Raw genomic sequence first — 19,909 nt, forward strand, 5'->3', positions numbered from 1 at the left:
TAGAATATCATTTTGGAGTGCATTTTGGTACCTTGAAGGAAGGTGACCGTTGTTGAAGCATCATCAAAGGAGCAAAGGAGTATAGATCCAAAACTTTATCAACATTTGGCATTCATATAAGGTATAAAGTTTTGAACTTTGTGGTTTTTCTCTAAGATCTCTTGTGTGGTTTTGGACCTTTTTGGTCCTAAGAATGGAGCTTTATGGCTCCAAATCTGTTTCTAGGCTTAGGGTTGCCACCCTTAGTGCTATTTAAGTCCCAAAGGCAGAAAAGTTACCATATTGAAGGTCTTAATGGGTTCATGCAAGACTTAGGACCATTTTCATAGAAGTAGAATGCCATTTTTGGAAATTGGGCTTATGTGGGGCATACAAAGTCACTAAGTCAGTGACTTTATGAGTTTGACGTTAAGTGGAGTTTAGATCTATGATTTGGTCCCTTGGTTTGAAGCATTAAGTGCTTAATAGAAAAAGAGATTAACAAAGGAGTACGTTGGGCGTACAAGCTGGTACGTGCAGTGTACAGGTCTCGAACCCAGTACGCGCTACGTAGAGCTGAGTACTCGCCGCATACTCATTCAGAGTGGGTTTCGCACAAGTGGGCCTCGGTTTGGGCCATTCATTGGACATCTTAGCTTTAGGCCTTATGGGCCATATGGAAATGAAACTTTGGACTAGAGAAGCATTAGTGGGCCTTAGGTTGAGGCCTATGTGAAAGGATTGGGCCCAATTAGAAATTGGGCCATATATGAGTGTTTATCTTTTTGGGCCAAGAGTTGAGTGGAGTTCGTTTTAGGAGAAGAGTATGCGAAAGGTAGAATGGTCTTTTACCCCAGTGAGGACTTATGGTTAAGTTATGAGAATCCCAAACTGAACTAGTTTATATGATGATTAGTAGCTCGGGGATTCGAGAGATCAGCACTTCGGGGATCTACCAGCTAGCAGCCAAAGGATTATCCGAGAGATTCAGCTTCACAAGGTGAGTTTCCTCCTATTTGAACGGGTTGAAGGCACCAATATCGGCCCGTATTTATGTTATGTGTTTCCGGGTTACGATCCGATGCTGGGCGGTGCCCGAGAAATGTTGGTATGCTTGTTGTCTTCGTGATTCTTGCAAGTGTATGTATTTGTATGTTTCCGGATTACGGTCTGATCCCGGGAGATGCCCGAGGAATGTCTGTATGTTTTCTGGATTACAGTCTAATGTCGGGCGGGGCGCGAGGAATGTCTATATGTATGATTCCGAACTACGGTTTGATGTCAGGTGGTACGCGATGAACGTATGCATGTTTAGTTATACTTGTTGTCTTTGTGATACTTGTATGTACCTGGTAGGGAGGTGAGTGTGGGTCATTAGCAGAGTAGGGGTGGGGCCCATGATAGGCGATGCCTTAGGATTTGAACATATAGTACTATGTATGATTCTTTATGTGATAACATGATTATATGTTATTGTTTGTATGTGTATAGTGGGCGAAGCCCAGTGACAGGTGAGGCCTCGGAGAAACATATATGTATACCGAGCGGGGTTCGATGCCAGACGGTGCCTGATGTCGGACACTGTCTGATGCGGGGCAGGGCCCGATGAAGGGGCGGGGCCCAGTATATGTGATTATGTGTATGATATTGGTAGTATGGGGAACTCACTAAGCTTCGTGCTTATGGTTTACAGTTTTGGTTTCAGGTACTTCTAGTTGCAAAGAGAAGAGTTCAGGATGACTGCATTGCACACACCATGATGTTTAGCATGGGCTGTTTACTCTGATGTTTTGATATGATACTCCTAATTGTTGTTTGGAATACTATGACTAATGTTTTGATGGAATAATTTTAATAACTATGGTTTACTTAATAGTTTAAAGATGAAATTTTTGGTCAAGATTTTTGGGATGTTACAATAATAATAATAATAATAATAATAATAATAATAATAATTATGAGTTTTTACACCAATTCAAAAAAAATATCACCTCATGAAACTTTTACACCGGTTCAAAAAAGTTTATAAGGCGTCACTAACGACGTTATCCGTTTGGAAAACTAATAATGAGTTTAACACAAAGTCTCGTTATAGAAACATAACATAGATCAAAATTCATTTAAGAGCTTGAATCAAATATACACCTTCCAAAAATGAAAACCACGTATTGTGTTGATTTATCATTACTTTGTTGTTGACATGATATGTTGCAACCACGTATTGAGTTGCAATAAAGTTAGCTTTGAAGCTTTATAGACATGTGGGATGCTATTACATAAATGCACTTCTAATGAGAATTTATAAAAACATGTCCAAAATATGGGACTCGCTGTTTATGCATAATAAGATATGAATATGAAACATATGGGATGTTGTGAATTGTGTTTATTTTTCTCGAAAATTTATGGTACTTTCAATCGACATTTGGTTCCACTATTGAATAATGTATAATGATCGGTGATCTTAACAATGATTATATCCATTAAAAGAATCATCATACCACAACATTTAGGCGGAAGGGTATATCACGGAAAATGAGTGAAAATGTTTTTCCTCTCATTCGAACACTATAGTTTCAAGGGTGCGGGGAAAATGTGAGGGGAATATCCCTTATTCTTTCTCCTCGTGTGGTTGTGTGGTTGATCAGTTTTTTTTAATAATATTTATTAAATTATACAGCTACTAAAAAATTATAAAAAAAATATATCAAAATTCATTGTTTTTAATTCCATGCAAAAATAAGTATAATAGTTGTATAAAAAATATATATTTTTTAAAATAAAAGATAATGAAATGTGACAATTTTCTATGATTAGGTGAATGAAAGAAGAGTGAGGAAAAAACGAACATGACACTTAAATAGTTAAATACAAAAGATGGTATACCCTATGGGCTTATGCACATGCATAATGCTTTCTTGAAAATTAAGTAACAATATCATATAATTTTGGGAAAACTGTAAAAAAAAAGTCATTACATATTGGTCTCACAATCGATTTAGTCATAATATATTTTTTATTCAATTAAGTCTCAAAAACCATTAATCGTATTCAATTTAACCATTTTACACGGTCAATAAGTCATCCACTTTAAAAAAATTATACTTTTTGCCCAGATTTCAAATTTTATTACAAATTTGGTCCAAAATTTACACTTTTGGCTCATATTTTAAATTTATTACAAATTTGGTCCAAAATTTACCTTTTTGGCCGAGATTTCAAAATTTTGTTTTGAATTCATCCTAACTTTAGTTTTTTTTTTTACAACTTTTGTTCTAAAAAAAATTTAAAATATGTTTTTTCTTTATAAAAGCATATTTATACAAAAAAAAAACATATTTTCACATAAAAAATCTTATATATATTTTATAAAAATATATTTATACGCACCCAAATAAGTGTTTGTATACATTTCTTTTGTAATATATATATATATATATATATATATATATATATATATATATATATATATATATATATATATAAACACCTATTTTATAATAAACGCATTTGTATTCAAACACGTTTATATATAAAATTTATACAAACATGTATTTTATAAAAATATATTCAAACACATTTTATAAAGAAATGTATACTAACATGTTTTTATAAAAAAATACATATACAAACACGTTTTTGATAAAAAAAACCACCATTTAAGAAGTAATTATCCACAATTAAATTATCCTTGTAAATGTATGCTCTAAATAATAGTTATATAAGAATTAATATCATAGAATAATAAAGCATATTCAAAATTCAAAAAGAATTTCATTATAAATGTATTTTATAAAAACATATTTATATGCACCTAAATAAGTGTTTGTATATATATTTTTTGTTATATATATATATATATATATATATATATATATATATATATATATATATATATATATATATATATATATATATATATATATATATATATATATATATATAATAAACACCTATTTTATAATAAACACATTTGTATTCAAACACGTTTATATATAAAATTTATACAAACACGTATTTTATAAAAATATATTCAAATACGTTTTTTAAACAAATTTATACTAATATGTTTTTATAAAAAAAATACATATACAAACATGTTTTTGATAAAAAAAACACCATTTGAGAAGTAATTATCTACAATTAAATTATCCTTGAAAATGCATACTCTAAATAATAGTTATATAAGAATTAATATCATAGAATAATAACACATAATTCAAAATTCAAAAGGAATTTTGATCACAGATAAAAAATGTGCGTCTTCAAATTAAAAAACAAAATTTATTGTCATACAACTTCTTTTTTCAACTGACACACAACGTTATATTTTTGTTTTAAACCCAAAATAATCTATCAAAATGGGTTAATTTCCAAGTTATAAGTTACCATATTTCAAAGCAAATTAGATTTCACTGTTAGGGCCTTAGGGGTTTACATTTTCATTATATTTGTGTCAAAGTTGGGTGTCCAATCATATTTGTTACCGAATAGAAATAATATCGAAAGAAACTATTCGCACCCATCGCTTTACGCGGGTAAAAGGCTAGTGTAACATCTCGAAAATACGGACAAACAAATTTCATTTAAAATTAAACAAATATAAAACCATTTGTCTGAAAACCACATAATATATATATATATATATATATATATATATATATATATATATAAAGCCAATGTATCCATAGTCAGAACATGTCATAACAAAATCATATCAAAGTATAAATTCCATAGATCTCTGGTGTGGAAAATCGTGTGTGTGATGCGCTGCTACCGTGTCGGCTCCTTTCCCTTCGAAGAAGAAGGACCTGAAAAAAACTGAAAACCGAAAGCACAAAGCTTAGTGAGTTCCCCTATCAAACCACATACCATATAATCACATAATGCCTAGCATATCTGGGAGCTGGCCTCCCTTCGGTCTCTTTCAACTAGTAATTGCCTAACATATATGGGTACCAGCATCCCATTCGGTCTCTTTCAACCGGTAGCTGCCTAGCATATCTGGGTGTTGGCTTTCCATTCGGTCTCTTTCAACCGGTAGCTGCCTAGCATATCTGGGTTCTGGCTTTCCATTCGGTCTCTTTCAACCGGTAATTAAGGACTATTTCACCCCTACTACTACCACATAAAACATATACAACCTAGCATATCTGGGTGCTGGCTTCCCCTTCGGTCTCTTTCAACCGGTAGTCGGGGACTATTTCATCCCTACCACTACCATATAATAACATAGCATACTAGCACATAAAGCATAACAGAAAGTGGCATACCATATAATTTTTACAAAGACAATCATCTCGACTATAATCACCTACTAGTGGGTCGGTATTGGTGCCTTCAACCCACTCCTACTAAAAGGTAACTCACCTTGAATGTCGTGTAGTAGCTGAACTGTCCTCGGCTTCGGATCAACTCCTTTCAAACTCCTACACATAAAATCTCTTTAATTACACTTTCATACTCATAACCCCTTTAAGGGTCGACTTAGGTCTAATTCAAAGTCAAGGTCAACACCCTGGTCAAAGTCAACCTTTGGTAAAAGTCCATATCCAAGTCAAAGTCAATCATCTGGTCAAAGTCAACATCTAGCTGACTCAACTTGCCGAGTTGGTCCATCAACTCGCCAAGTTCCATAAATCAAAGAACCTCGAACTCACGATCCATAACACCTTCCACGTATCTCAGTTGAGTCAGATCCATAACACCTTCCACGTATCTCAGTTGAGGAAGTGTGTGACCGATGAGACGACAATGGTACCACTGGAGGACATTCAGGTGGATGCGAGCCTGGATTATATCGAGAGGCCGATCGCGATTATGGATCGAAAGGTGAAGGTTTTGAGGAACAAATAGGTGCCCCTGGTTCAGGTTCAGTGGCAACATCGGAAGGGGTCCGATATGACTTGGGAGCCAGAGTCCGAGATGCGGGAGCAGCATTCGGAGTTATTTGAGGAGCATGACTTCAGGGCAAATTCTAACTCTAGTGGGGGAGAATTGTAACATCCCAAGTCCAGCTGGAGAGTGCATTTAGGAGCTTTTGAGTATATCTTTGTGATCTTGAGGTGGAGGAAGAGTTTGGAGGAGAAGGAGTAAGAGCCCAGGAGTTTGGATCTGAGCTTAGTAGCGTGAAAGGCTTCCTAAAAAGGCGGAGGCTAGACCGGGAGGTAGTGTTCGAGATTCCGAGTGCGAGGTTTTCATTTGCTAGCTTACGAGGTGAGTCTTCTTACTATACATACCTTGAGTGGTAACTTATGTGTGACCATAGGGTCTTATGTGTATGTGTTGAGTATTGAGATATCCTGCTATTTGTTTTGTGATATGCTTACTATGTTATATTGAGATGCTGAGTTGAGGGATTGGAGGGTCCATCAGATTTGTGGAACCGGAGGGTCCCACTGAGACACATTGACCGGAGGGTCTTATTGAGTATAGCCTCGAGTGGTTGTTGTGATGTGTGTTGTATTTTGGGGAACTCACTAAGTTTTATGCTTACCATGTTATGTGTTATGTGTTTCAGGTAGCTCCGAGGATCGCGGCAAGGCGCCGACATGATTGTCCACACTGGCGGGAGATTGTTTTTATGATTATGGGATTGTGTTTTTACTTGTTGACATTTGAGATATATGTGATTTGGAGAATTATGAAATGAGTTTTAATTGTGTTTAAAAATGAAAATTTTGTTTGGAAATTTACGTTGTTACACTTAAGCTTCAAAATCACCAAGAACACATAACAATGGCTAAAAAACACTCAAAGATAGATTAGGGTTTCGTAGCTAGGGTTTGGGGTGATGGAGGCTGTAAATGAGGCCACCATTTGGAGGTTAAGGTGCTTAAATAGGGTGCAAACCCTGAAAATTAGGGTTTCACTCTGGCAGCTCTACTTGTCGAGTTGAGGCTTCTTAGCTCGTCAACTAGACTTCAAGTCCCGCGTCCAAAAATCCCATTCCTACTCGACGAGTTTGGGGTTTCTAACTCGTTGAGTCCCTTGGCGAAAATGAATAACTCTTTATTAAAATACATACCAGGAACCGGGCATTACAAATCTCCCCCACTTATTTTAGACTTCGTCCTCGAAGTCTGTTGCATCTGGGAATAGCTCGGGGTAGTGCTCCCTCATCTCGTCCTCCAGCTCCCAAGTCTATTCCGAGCCCTTGTAGTGCTGTCATTTCACCTTCACTAACTCGACCTTCTTGTTCCTCAAATCCTTCATCTTCCTGTCGAGGATGGGTACTAGTCGCTCGATGTAGTTCAGGCTTTCATCCACCTGAATATCCTCTAGAGGCACCACTACAGAGGCATCTACTAAGCACTTCCGCAGCTAGGAGACATGAAATGTGCTATGTATCTAACTAAGCTCGGCTGGCAGATCCAGCCTGTATGCCACCTTGCCCACCCGGACTACAACCCTAAAAGGACCAATGTACCTGGGGCCCAGCTTGCCCCGCTTCCTAAACCCGATTACACCTTTCCAAGGTGACACCTTCAGGACCTGCTGGATCCTCTCCGTTGTCTTGAGTACCACTTTGGTACTCCCCATGACCCTCTGTTCAACCTCACCCCAGCATATCAGGTTTCTATACTTCCTCCCATATAACATCTCTAAAGGAGGACGGTCGATACTCGTGTGGTAGCTATTATTGTTGGAAAACTATGCCAAGGGAAGGTAGGTATCCCAGCTACCACCGAAGTCCAAGACGCATGCCCGTAGTGTATCCTCCAGAGTCTGGATGGTTCGCTTGCTCTGACCATCTGTCTACGGGTGAAAATCCATGCTAAAGTGCAGACGAGTACCGAACTCGTCATGAAATTTCTATCAAGATCTAGAAGTAAATCGTACGTCTTGGTCAGAAATCACAGAAACTGGCACTCCGTGTCGAGCTACTACCTCTCAGATGTAAATGTCGAGCCAACTTCTCGGCCGATATGCTCTCCTGGATCGGGATGAAATGGGCACTCTTGGTCAACCAATCCACAATGACCCAAATCAAATCCACTCCCCGTGCGGTCGTGGGAAGATTCGTGATGAAATCCATAGTAATATCCTCCCATTTCTGCACATAGATATCTAACGGTTGCGTCTTGTCATGAGGCCTCTAGTGCTCTACCTTGACCTTCCTGTAGGTCAAGCATCTCTCAACGTACCAGGCTACATCCCGCTTCATGCAGGGCCACCAGTAATCATGATGAAGATCTCTGTACATCTTCGTCGCCCTGGGATGGATGGAAAATCTAGACTTGTGAGCACCATTTATCATAATTTGTCGAACTCCTCCCCAGTACAGTACCCAGACCCTCCTATGATGTGTCAGCAGCCCACGACTGTCATAGTCAAATGAGGCCACCTGGCCTATGATCTGCTCACACTTTCGGCGCTCCTCCTTCATTCCATCGACCTGCGCCTCTCGGATCTGCTCCAAAAGTGGAGTCACCACTGTCATCCTCAAGCAGATGTCTCTGATCAGGGATGCCTTGTGGCTAAGTGTGTCGAACACAACATTTGCCTTCCTCTGGTGGTAAAGGATCTCACAGTCGTAATCCTTCACCATATCTAACCACCGACGCTGCCTCATGTTCAGATTCGGCTGATCCATGAGGTACCTCAAGCTCTTATGGTTCGTGTATATGATACAATGAACCCCATAGAGGTAATGCCGCCAAATCTTGAGGGCGAAAACAACCGCTCCCAACTCCAGATCGTACGTCGGGTAGTTCGCCTTGTGATGCTTCAGCTGCCTCGATGCGATGGCGATGACGTGCCCCCTCTACATCAATACTGCGCCCAAGCCCGAAATGGACGCATCGCAGTATACTAAAAAATCCTCCTACACCCTCTGGCAGGGTTAAGATAGGCGCTTCACACAATCTCTATTTCAATGTCTCAAATGCTACCCGCAGCTCAAGCCCCTAGCGAAATACAACGACCTTCTTCGTCAGTTGGGTCAAGGGTACTTCTATCTTGGAGAAGTCTTATATGAATATCTGGTAATAACCTGCTAACCCAAGGAAACTCTGAATCTTATATGGAGACTTCGGAACCTCCCATCTCATCACGGCCTCCACTTTGTCCGGGTCGACCAAAATACCGTTCTGGTTGGCAAGGTGCCCAAGAAACTGCACCTCGCGCAACCAGAACTCACACTTGGAGAACTTGGCATACAATTTCTCCCTCCTCAGAATTGTTAGATTAATGTCTAAGTCCATAACTATAATTGGTAAGACTTGACCAAACCCAACATGGTCCATTTGGGTTGCATGGCATCATGCATTTGGATAGACTATAATGAGAGAAATAACACTTAAGGTTTGTTAATATATTATTAGTTCTAATATATTAATAAGATTATTTAATTAGTATTGATCAAGAATTAATCTAGGATTAATTAAGTGATCAAAAGAAGACTAATTAAGTATATGGGTTGATTGTGTAAATCATCCATACTTGTATAGTGGGCTAATGCTCCATGGATTATCAAGTTGTGCTAAAACCCATAGGATGCTCCATGTATGCTCCATGGTGTATTTGAACCCATGGATCCAAGGAAATGGAAAGCCATGACAATTAGGGTTTACCCTAATTGTGACACTATATAAAGATCTTATTGGTGACAAAATCGGCACTAGAGTATATGTGAAAGGGCTAGCCGATTTTATGAAGTGTGGATTTCTCTATAATCTAATCCAAGTGTATTTGGTCTTGTGTGAACCGTTTGAGGTGTCACACTTGGGGCACTAGGCACTCAAGCTTCATGAGGACATTCTACATCAAAGAGGTATGTAATTCTAACTTGATATATTCATATGAATCAATGTTATTATGCTAGTTAGGATGAATACCTTGGAAAGTTCATATTTGCATGTATAATAGAGAAAACATAGATCCAAGGTATTTAGGGTTGCATGTACACTTAGTAGTGTTAGAATGCTCAAAACCCAACAGTGGTATCCGAGCCTAGGCTTGCTTTCTCTTATACTTGATGCAAATGTGTTTTTTTCAAAGTTGAATCTGTCCAGACCATAAAACTCGACGAGTTCTGGTAGAAAACTCGACGAGTTCATGTATTAGAGCATGAACTCGACGAGTTCCATGAAGAACTCAACGAGTTTGGCCTCCAGACAGCATATCTTCGTGTTTCTTGGCTGGAAATTGGACTAGGAACATTACCCTAAGCTGTTTTTGAACTAGTAAACTTGTTTTTGATGTGGTAATGTTCATGCTAATCCAATTTCAAAGATAATTGTCAATACATTCATGTTTTGTATTAGTTTAAAAATTATGCTAATTATATGAAAAAGTTTGATGTGAATTATCTTTGTTCATATGAGTTGCTTAGATTAATAGATAAGTTAATTGATTATGTGTTTTCAATCCATTTTAATCTAAGAGGCGAGTCTAAAATGAGTTTGTGTAACTTGTCCTCAAGTTACATGAAAGGTCACATATAAGTTTCATAAAACTCATAAAAGTTGGCAATGGTTACAAAAAATGTAGAGTCTTGTCCTCAAGTTATAAAGGTTCAAGAGTCACTTCATTAAGTAATAAAATGTGTAACCTTAATTAATTCCATAAGTTACAAAATAAAGGAAAAGTTACATTCTTTTATTAGTTTAAAGTCTTCTATAACTTGTCCTCAAGTTATGGAACTTGAAGAGTCTTTTAATTAAAACTACTTTAAACACATAAGTTATGGAATTAATTAGTTTTGAATAGTTTCAAAACTTGCCCTCAAGTTTTGGAATTTGAAAAGTTTCACTTATGAATACTTTAATTCCAAGTTAGCCCTTAGAATTTTAAAAGTTAAAATTCAACCCTTATACTTTATAATATTATAAGTTAATAATATATATATATATATATATATATATATATATATATATATATATATATATATATATATATATATATATATATATATATATGTATAAGATTAAAGTCAGTCTTACCGTTAGTAGGCCTCATTCACGAAGCCGGTCTATAAGGGGGGTATAAGGTTACTGCCTATAAAATGGCAGTTTAATGGGTGTCCACTCTCACCCACCACTTCCTTGACCGGTGGAGGGTCGTTAGCCGAACGGGTAGGACAAGGACTAGAATTCTCCCTTCATTAAAAGTATTAATGATAAATACTAAGTAACTATACTTTTTATAAATACCCAATCTTAGTTACTTAGGAAAAAGTGAATAAGGTGCTAATCCATGAAATTACACTTTGCACTTTGTTTAAGTCGGTTAGTGGAGCGTGTGTGGTTAACGGGCACACTAACCTGGACTTAACAAGGTAGGCAAAGGGTAACTTAATATTTATCATAATATCGGTGGAGCATGTGTGGTTAACCGGGACATGGAATGTGGGGTAAATATTAAGGGTACCAAGTATATTTGAATGGTTACTTCACACCTTGTCTTGTGATCCTCGGCATCCCATTCACAAAACCTGAAGGGAACACTTGAGATTGAAACATGCCATTGAACAATTCAATGAATCTCAAAGATCTAGGAGTTTCAAATCTAATTAAAACCTAATAATACATTTCGTTTATCTTGGTGGAAATTGGTGAATCGTCATTCACCTACCTTAAATTATTTTATAGCTTGGATTACGGCATCCCTCTTCCGAGTTATAAAATAGTTTGTAGGGTCCTAGCCTTAATATTTCATATTGGGTGTTATATTAAGGACTTTAAATCAACTATCTTGAATATCTCCCAATTGATGATCTTCCCAAATCTCTTGAAACAAGTTTTCCTAACATGAAGATGATGCCTCATGGAAATCATACTTCTTTCACCTCCTCCAATTATTCTCCCTAACCCACAAGTTCCTGAAAAATTTAAGGTCACTCAAGCCCTATTGGCAAGCAAAGGTCTATGTGTGATCACATCTTGGAGATGTAGTCACATATTGACAAGCCGGGAGAATTGGGTATCAAAGTCTTGAGAAAGTTGGTGGTTCAATCACTTTCTAAGTCACATAGTGAGTTCCTTTGGGACTCCTATGAAACAGACTATGAAAAGACCCATAATGATCTTATCTATTTGCTAAGATCAACTTCCAAAACTTTATGGACATTGACAATGATGACAATGGATATCCAGTAAATCTATCTCTTCCCAATGGAAAGGGATCGGTCATAGTCAACTCGGTTGACCAAATGGTAAAGAGAAAGGCTAAGTCTGTGATAGTCCCATGTTCCATTATCAAAGCGTCCATATGTTAAATTTTCAAAGGAAGGGGCATTGGTTGCGAAGCTGCCAATTTACCTAAGGGTGTTAAAGTCATTAAGTTTAACTCTACTTCAGGTAAAGTTCACTATCTAACTCTGCTAAGTTTCTATTCTGAGATTCTTGATACATGAGGTGACTGGGTCACATGGTGATGTTTTAAGAATCAAAGAAAAGTGAAGGAACTTAAAGAAAGAATATGCTGAATCTGATCGCGTAGATGGATTTCTATTGCATAGTTTGAAGATCGGATTCTTGAGCTACTTCTTAGGAGTTATTAGATATTTCTTAGGAATAGATAACAACAAGTTTTCATATGGATTGTAGGGATAAGTTTTTCCGCAAAGTTTTAAAATAAAAGGAAATTTTGATTTTATTTATTTTATGTATCCTTACAATGGCGTTTGTGGAAAATTGTTGCTTATAAGATTCCACTGATATCAATATTGGAAAGTAAATTTGATTCTCTCATTTGTGGTAATGTCTAAATTTACCAAATAAGGAAAGATTCTCATGATTTACTATAGCTCAGTAAATATGGTTATACTTACACGTTTAAATATAATTCTGAAACACTGGAAAAGTTTCAATGTAAGGCAGAACGAATAAGAAGAGTCAAATTAGGCAGAAAGATAAAAGTTTCTCAAATCTGAAAAGATAGGAGAGTACTTTAGTATCATGTTTTGTGATCATCTTGATGATTAAGAAACCATATCACAATTGGTCTTCTAAGGACATCTTAGTGCATTCTTATGGCTAAGAAGAGGAGTCATGAATTGTTTAAGTGGTTAAATCAAGAAGATGATTCATACTTCGTTCCAAAAATAATTCTTAGAGTTATACTCTATGATTGTAACTTGAGTGACATGTCTTAAAGAAGGTTTAAAACACTTGTCAAATGTAAGAGTAAAACTTTTCTACTCTTGTACATTTGAAATTGGTAAATTGTGATGTTTTGGATAAAACAAAGACCAACTAAGGCTAATTGTGTGAAGTGTTTGTCTTGATTAGAATCCAGACTATCTCTTGAATATTTGACAAGAAAGTCTTATATGTCAAGAGGACAGTGGGAGTCTCAAAGGTCTTGAAAAGAACTAATCAAGAATAAAACTTGAAGTTCTTCACTAGCACACGACTTAAGGTTTACAACCTATCGTGTTGACATATTTTGTGCCTATTCCAGTTAAAGTTGGCTTTACATATGAGTTCTTAGAGTTCTCAATTGGTTGCATAACAACTTGGAAGCAATGGTAGGCCCTTGAGCTGCCAGGTGACAAGAAATTAAGTTTGAGTTCAGTCCATATGAGTTTGGATTTGTCATTATCCTTGTCTTGTGACTATGGTTTTGACAATTCACATGGATAAGAACACATACACCATTATATCTATGTGTCATAAGGTTTCTCCCCGATTCATGAAAAATGATGGTGAGGAAACACTTTCACTAAGTAGATTTTACCTAGATAGCAATTGTGATATTTGCATTCTCAAATTCGTTAGTGGAGCGTGTGTGGTTAACTGGCACACTAACATGGACTTGTGAGAAGTGGAAAAGGTCTAAACAATCGAGACTATGATTACGACATCCCTTTTCATAGTTCTTAAAATTGTTTAGACACACATGTGAGCTATCTAAGATAAGGTGTATGATATTGATAAAGTTTTATCAAAGCAATCTACTATCAGAAATCTGAACTTTGGTAAGAAAGTCAATAGAAGTTCAGTTGATTTCTGAGTACATGTCAAAGCTAGTGGAAGCATAAGTGTTATGTTAATAATCATCATGTTAGTGGGAGCATGATAATTATGATAAAGGTTGCAAGTTAGCAATGTTAATTATAGAAAACAAAAGGTTTCAATTGGAAAAGAGTTGTTTTGCTATAATTAAGGGAGAGGAATTATACTTCATCTCAAATCTAAAATCTTAGATTGGGGTTTTAATCGTATTTAGTCAAGTATATATATATGAATGTTATGTTGGAATGGCTTAACATAAGAAAATTCTAATATACGGGTCCATTATTTGCGTTCTAAAATTCGATTATGATTACGGCATCCCTTTTCATAATCTGAATTATGAGAACTTGGAAAATTGAAATGGAAATATTATAGCAAAAGACTGGTTTAGTCCCATATGCTTCGGATATAGGATCGATTGCATGTGCTATATTCATCATTTATAAAATTTTCCAAATGCCTGGGGCATTAAGAAGGGAAAAGGTCTAGAATTGGATATGACTAAAAGGATTAAACAATTGTCGAGGACAATCTAAGTTTTACCAAAGATTGGTTGCTCAAGGACAGTTGGAAGTATAGTGATAATTCTGGAAGTACCATATTGACATAATCTATAAGGAGGCAACTCTTGTTTAGAAGTGATCGTCAAAATGGAATATGGAAATGTTTCAAAGTTAGAAATTATTAAATAACACTTAAGGTTTGTTATTTGGGTTAATGTCTAAGTCCATAACTATAATTGGTAAGACTTGACCAGACCCGACATTGTCCATTTGGGTTGCATGGCATCATGCATTTGGATAGACTATAATGAGAGAAATAACACTTAAGGTTTGTTAATATATTATAAGTTCTAATATATTAATAAGATTATTTAATTAGTATTGATCAAGAATTAATCTAGGATTAATTAAGTGATCAAAAGAAGACTAATTAAATATATGGGTTGATTGTGTAAATCATCCATACTTGTATAGTGGGCTAATGCTCCATGGATTATCAAGTTTCGCTAAAACCCATAGGATGCTCCATTGATGTTCCATGGTGTATTTGAACCCATGGATCCAAGGAAATGGAAAGCCATGATAATTAGGGTTTACCCTAATTGTGACACTATATAAAGATCTTATTGGTGACAAAATCGGCACTAGAGTATATGTGAAAGGGCTAGCCGATTTTATGAAGTGTGGATTTCTCTATAATCTATTCCAAGTGTATTTGGTGTTGTGTGAACCGTTTAAGGTGTCACACTTGGGGCACTAGGCACTCAAGCTTCATGAAGACATTCTACATCAAAGAGGTATGTAATTCTAACTTGATTAATTCATATGAATCAATGTTATTATGCTAGTTAGGATGAATACCTTGGAAAGTTCATATTTGCATGTATAATAGAGAAAACATAGATCCAAGGTATTTAGGGTTGCATGTACACTTATGAGTGTTAGAATGCTTAAAACCCAACAAGGATATCCAACACCTCTCGCAAGTGCTCCCCATACTGCTCCTGTATCTTGGAGTAAACCAAGATGTCATCAATAAAGACGATCACTGACCGATCCAACACCAGTCTGCATACACAGTTTATGATCACAGCAGGGGCATTAGTGAGATCGAAGGGCATCACCTCAAACTCGTAGTGGGCATAGCAAGTCCGGAAAGTAGTCTTCTATACATCCTCCTCTCTGACTTGCATCTGGTGGTATCCTGAACGCAAATCTATCTTGGAAAACCAAGATGCCCCATGTAGCTGGTCGAAGAGATCATCAATCCTCGGGAGTGGGTAACGGTTCTTCACCGTTACCTTGTTCAGCTCCCAATCGTCTATATACATCCGATGTGACCCGTCCTTCTTCACAAACATGATCTGGGCTCCCCAAGGTGAACTGCTCGGCCTAATGAATCCTTGTCTAACAGCTCCTACAGTTTTGTAGACAACTCCTGCATCTTAGGAGGAGCCAACTAATATGGTGCCTTGGCTATCGAAGCCGCACCAAGGACTAGGTCGATCCTGAACTCCACCTGTCTCTCCGAAGGAATCCCAGGCAGCTCCTCTGGAAATACGTCCGGGTACTCTCGCACCACAGGTACATCACTCATAGTCGCCTTACCTGCCTACCAGGTATCCATAATGTAGGCGACATACCCTGAGAAACCTTGTTGAACACATAGCTGGTCCATGCTGCAGCCTCTCGCCCTGAATCACCAGCTCTCCCCCACTTGAGGTTCTGACACGTACCAACTGTTGCGCACAGCCGATCACCGCTTCATTAGGGTTTAGCCAATCCATTTCGATGAGAACCTTGTTCCCATGCAATAGAATGGGAACCAAATCCACTAGGTAACACTCGCCATACAACCTCAAAACACAATCTCTGAAAACCTCTGATGCACGGACAGATCGGTCGTCAGCAATCTCGACCTCTAAAGAGAGACAAATGATCGGGTATCCCTGATGTCAAATAACATATGTATGCTTATATACAACACAATATAAGCATAAACAAATCTCAAAATAATATAAATAAGGAGATACATACCAGCAACAACATCAGGCGCCACGCGGACCTCCTGCGGTCAACTGGAATGCTCTCCTACGAGCTCTCCGAGGCTCGGGCTTCCCCGGACAGCCATCAATGACACATAAAGCAACATGAGGAGCAGTCTGGGCTAATCCCTGGGTGAGCTGGGGACACTCGACCTTCCGATGGCTCATCTCATTGTAGTGAAAGCAAACCGAAAATCCTTTGGGGCAGTCCCTCGCCATGTGCCCCTCTTTGCCACATTTGTAGCAAATCCCCACTAGTCAAGACTCCTCGTGGATCTTTCCGCATTTTCTACAAGTGCGGCCCTTCTGGCCTCCAGCTCTCGAATCAGCGGGCTTAGCCCACTTTGTTGCCAGTTGCGATTGTACTGATCTAAATTTTCAAACAAAATTTTCATTTTTAAATCACATAAAATCAGTATCACATTTTCCCAAAATCACAATGTATCAAATATCAAAAACACGATTTAACAAAACAACTGATAGAATCCCAGAATACCACATACACAAATAATGAGCCTCTCATGTCTATAACTCAGCATGGACCCTTGTATCTCATGAGCCTCGGTGAAGACCCTCCAGTCTCACGGCTCGGTGTGGACCCTCCGGTCATGTGTCTCAGTGAGGACCCTCCGGTCTCACAGCTCGGGTTGGACCCTCCAGTCCTATATCTCAGTGAAGACCCTTCGGTCTCACAACTCGATTTGGACCCTCCGGTCCTGACTCAGTAAAGCACAGAACAATATAACATATATCACAAAGACAAAATGCATAATATCACATAACTCTGTATAAGCACATAAGACCCTCTGGTCGATAACTCAATAAGACCCTCCGGTTACACGGTACTACCGCTCAGGTAAGTATAGTGAGAAGACTCACCTCAAAAGTAAGCAAGTAGATCTAGCACCCCACAAACAATATAGACTCCGCCTACATAATATAATCATCTCTAAAAAGCAAATTGTAATAACCATTTGATCTGCTAAGCTAACTCCTCCACTAAATCTCAAAAAGGTTGAAAAGACCATTTTCCCCCTCCATGGTCTCTAAGGTTTACAGTTGACCAAACCCTAAAAGTCAACACTCCAATCAATAGTCCATGTTGACTAAACTCGTCGAGTGCCTCTACGCGACTCGTCGAGTTCCTTCATTTTTCTCAGAAATATCAGGGGAATCCAACTCAACTCGTCGAGTTGTCTCATCAACTCGCCCAGTTGTAGCGCGTCCAGTCTATCAGGGAAAACCCTAACCGACTCGTCGAGTTGGCTCATGCACTTGTGGAGTCCCTCCATACAATTCCTCATTCAGACGATCCTAAGCAAAAATAAGATCCCAAACTCTAGATCTAGCCTCTCAAGGCTGAAATACCACGTAAAGCTGCAAGCTTTACATCCATGCATGGCATCTAGGGCTCAAAATGCCAACATAAGCTCTATATAGGGTTAAATGCATAAAAGCTTGCTTCTAGCTTAATAAATCTTGAATCTTTGGGCTCAAAGGACCTCAATAGTCCAGATCTGAGGTTTCAATCTCATGTCATGCTCAAGTGACTGAATAACCAAAAGATGGATGGGAGAAAACCCTAAAACTCCCTATGAAGAGTTCTAACAAAAGAAATGTTCAAGGATGTAGCTATTTACCTCCAAACAGAAGCTATCACTAAAGAACATTGGATCCAAAGGTCCCTCCTTGATCCAAGTCGTGTTTCTCTCCAATCTCCTTCCAAAAATGCACAAGAATACTCAATTTTAACCTCTCTCTCTCTCTCTCTCTCTCTCTCTCAACTAGTGACACTTATTTAGGGATTCTCACAAAGCTCTAAGGTGACAAGGGAGGCAGATATGAAGGCTTAAGGTCCTTTAAATAAGACACAAACCCTGAAAATTTGGGTTTTCTCACTCAACACCTACTCGTCGAGTTGGGGTCCTCCAACTCGTCGAGTAGACTCTAAAAATCATGCGGCCATTAACTCCTCTACTCGGCGAGTTGGGGCATCCAACTCGTCGAGTTTATCTGAAATTAAGAATGTAAAATAATTAAATATTGTATCTAGGAGTCAGGATGTTATACTAATACCATATAAAAAATATAAAACATACACAACCTAGCATATCTGGGTGCTGGCTTCCCCTTCGGTCTTTTTCAACCGGTAATCGGGGACTATTTCACCCCCTAATACTACCATATAATAACATAGCATACTAGTACATGAAGCATAACATATAGTGGCATACCATACAATTATCAAAAAGACAATCATCTCAGCTATAATCACCTACTGGTGGGTCGGCATTGGTGCCTTCGACCCACTCCTACCATAAGGTAACTCACCTTGAATGTCGGGACTTTTTGCTTGAAATCGTCGAGTTCTCCAATATTAAAAGCCTCGAAATCCTAGCCAACTTACTTAGTCATCTCCTAGACTCATTGAGTTTGCTCCGTAACCAGAAAAGGTTGGGGGCCACGATCCAACTCATCAATTTCTTTCGTGAACTCGTCGAGTTCCCCTTCATAACACAGTCGGGACCTTTCACTAACAACTCGTCGAGTCCTTCCTTGAACTCGTCGAGTTCCTCGATCTTCATAACTCAGAACAATGGCCAACTTGCTGATCCATCTTCATAATTCAACCCGCGCTCACTTGAATTACTTCATGGAATTTATCATGAGTAATTGTGAGACGATAATATCATATAATCTTCAAACCAAGATATATGAGTTGTTGACTACGAGTTGGTTGTGTATTGATGTCACGAAAACGCATCAGTAACTTGATGTTATAAAATGTATCGTTGTGCATGATTTGATGAGTAGTTAGTACAAGCATATAATGTCGAAGTTTATCTGTTCCTTTTATCCTAAGAGGATTAGAAGCGATATCTTGGGCCTCTCGATGATTCTGTTTTGACTATGTTTCGGGCCCGGTTAGAACTAAATTGATGTGTTCAGTTATGTTCTATGTCAGACGAATCGAAAATTAGGAAACAAATTGCAGGACAATAAGTATGACTATGTTCCATGTGTTTGTCCACATAAATATCTTGAGAACAGAGGAATATATGATCCCTTATCTGAAGGACGCGTCACTGACTAGGTTAGAGTTCGACAGCGGCTTTTGAAAGCTTACGATTGCTAAGTCGGATCCTAAAGTCACATTGGCAACTATAGTAATTAGACTTATCCAAGTGGTAGACTGTTGGATCTAGTGTCGTTAGCCGAATGGGTAGGATAGGACATTAATTCTCATTAATAAGTATAAATGCAAGCTGGTTGTGTCTACTCCTACTACTACTGCTACTACTGCCCCTGTTTTGGAAATCGGACATGGGAAGGGAAAGAAGAGGAAGGCTCCCTCCAAGATCCGTAAGGTAAATTCTCTTGATGGATCCTCTTCTAGTGGGACCAAAGTTGGTTGTGCTAA

This window comes from Lactuca sativa, chromosome 8 (assembly GCF_002870075.4).
Source record: "Lactuca sativa cultivar Salinas chromosome 8, Lsat_Salinas_v11, whole genome shotgun sequence".
NCBI classification, from domain to species: Eukaryota; Viridiplantae; Streptophyta; class Magnoliopsida; order Asterales; family Asteraceae; genus Lactuca; species Lactuca sativa.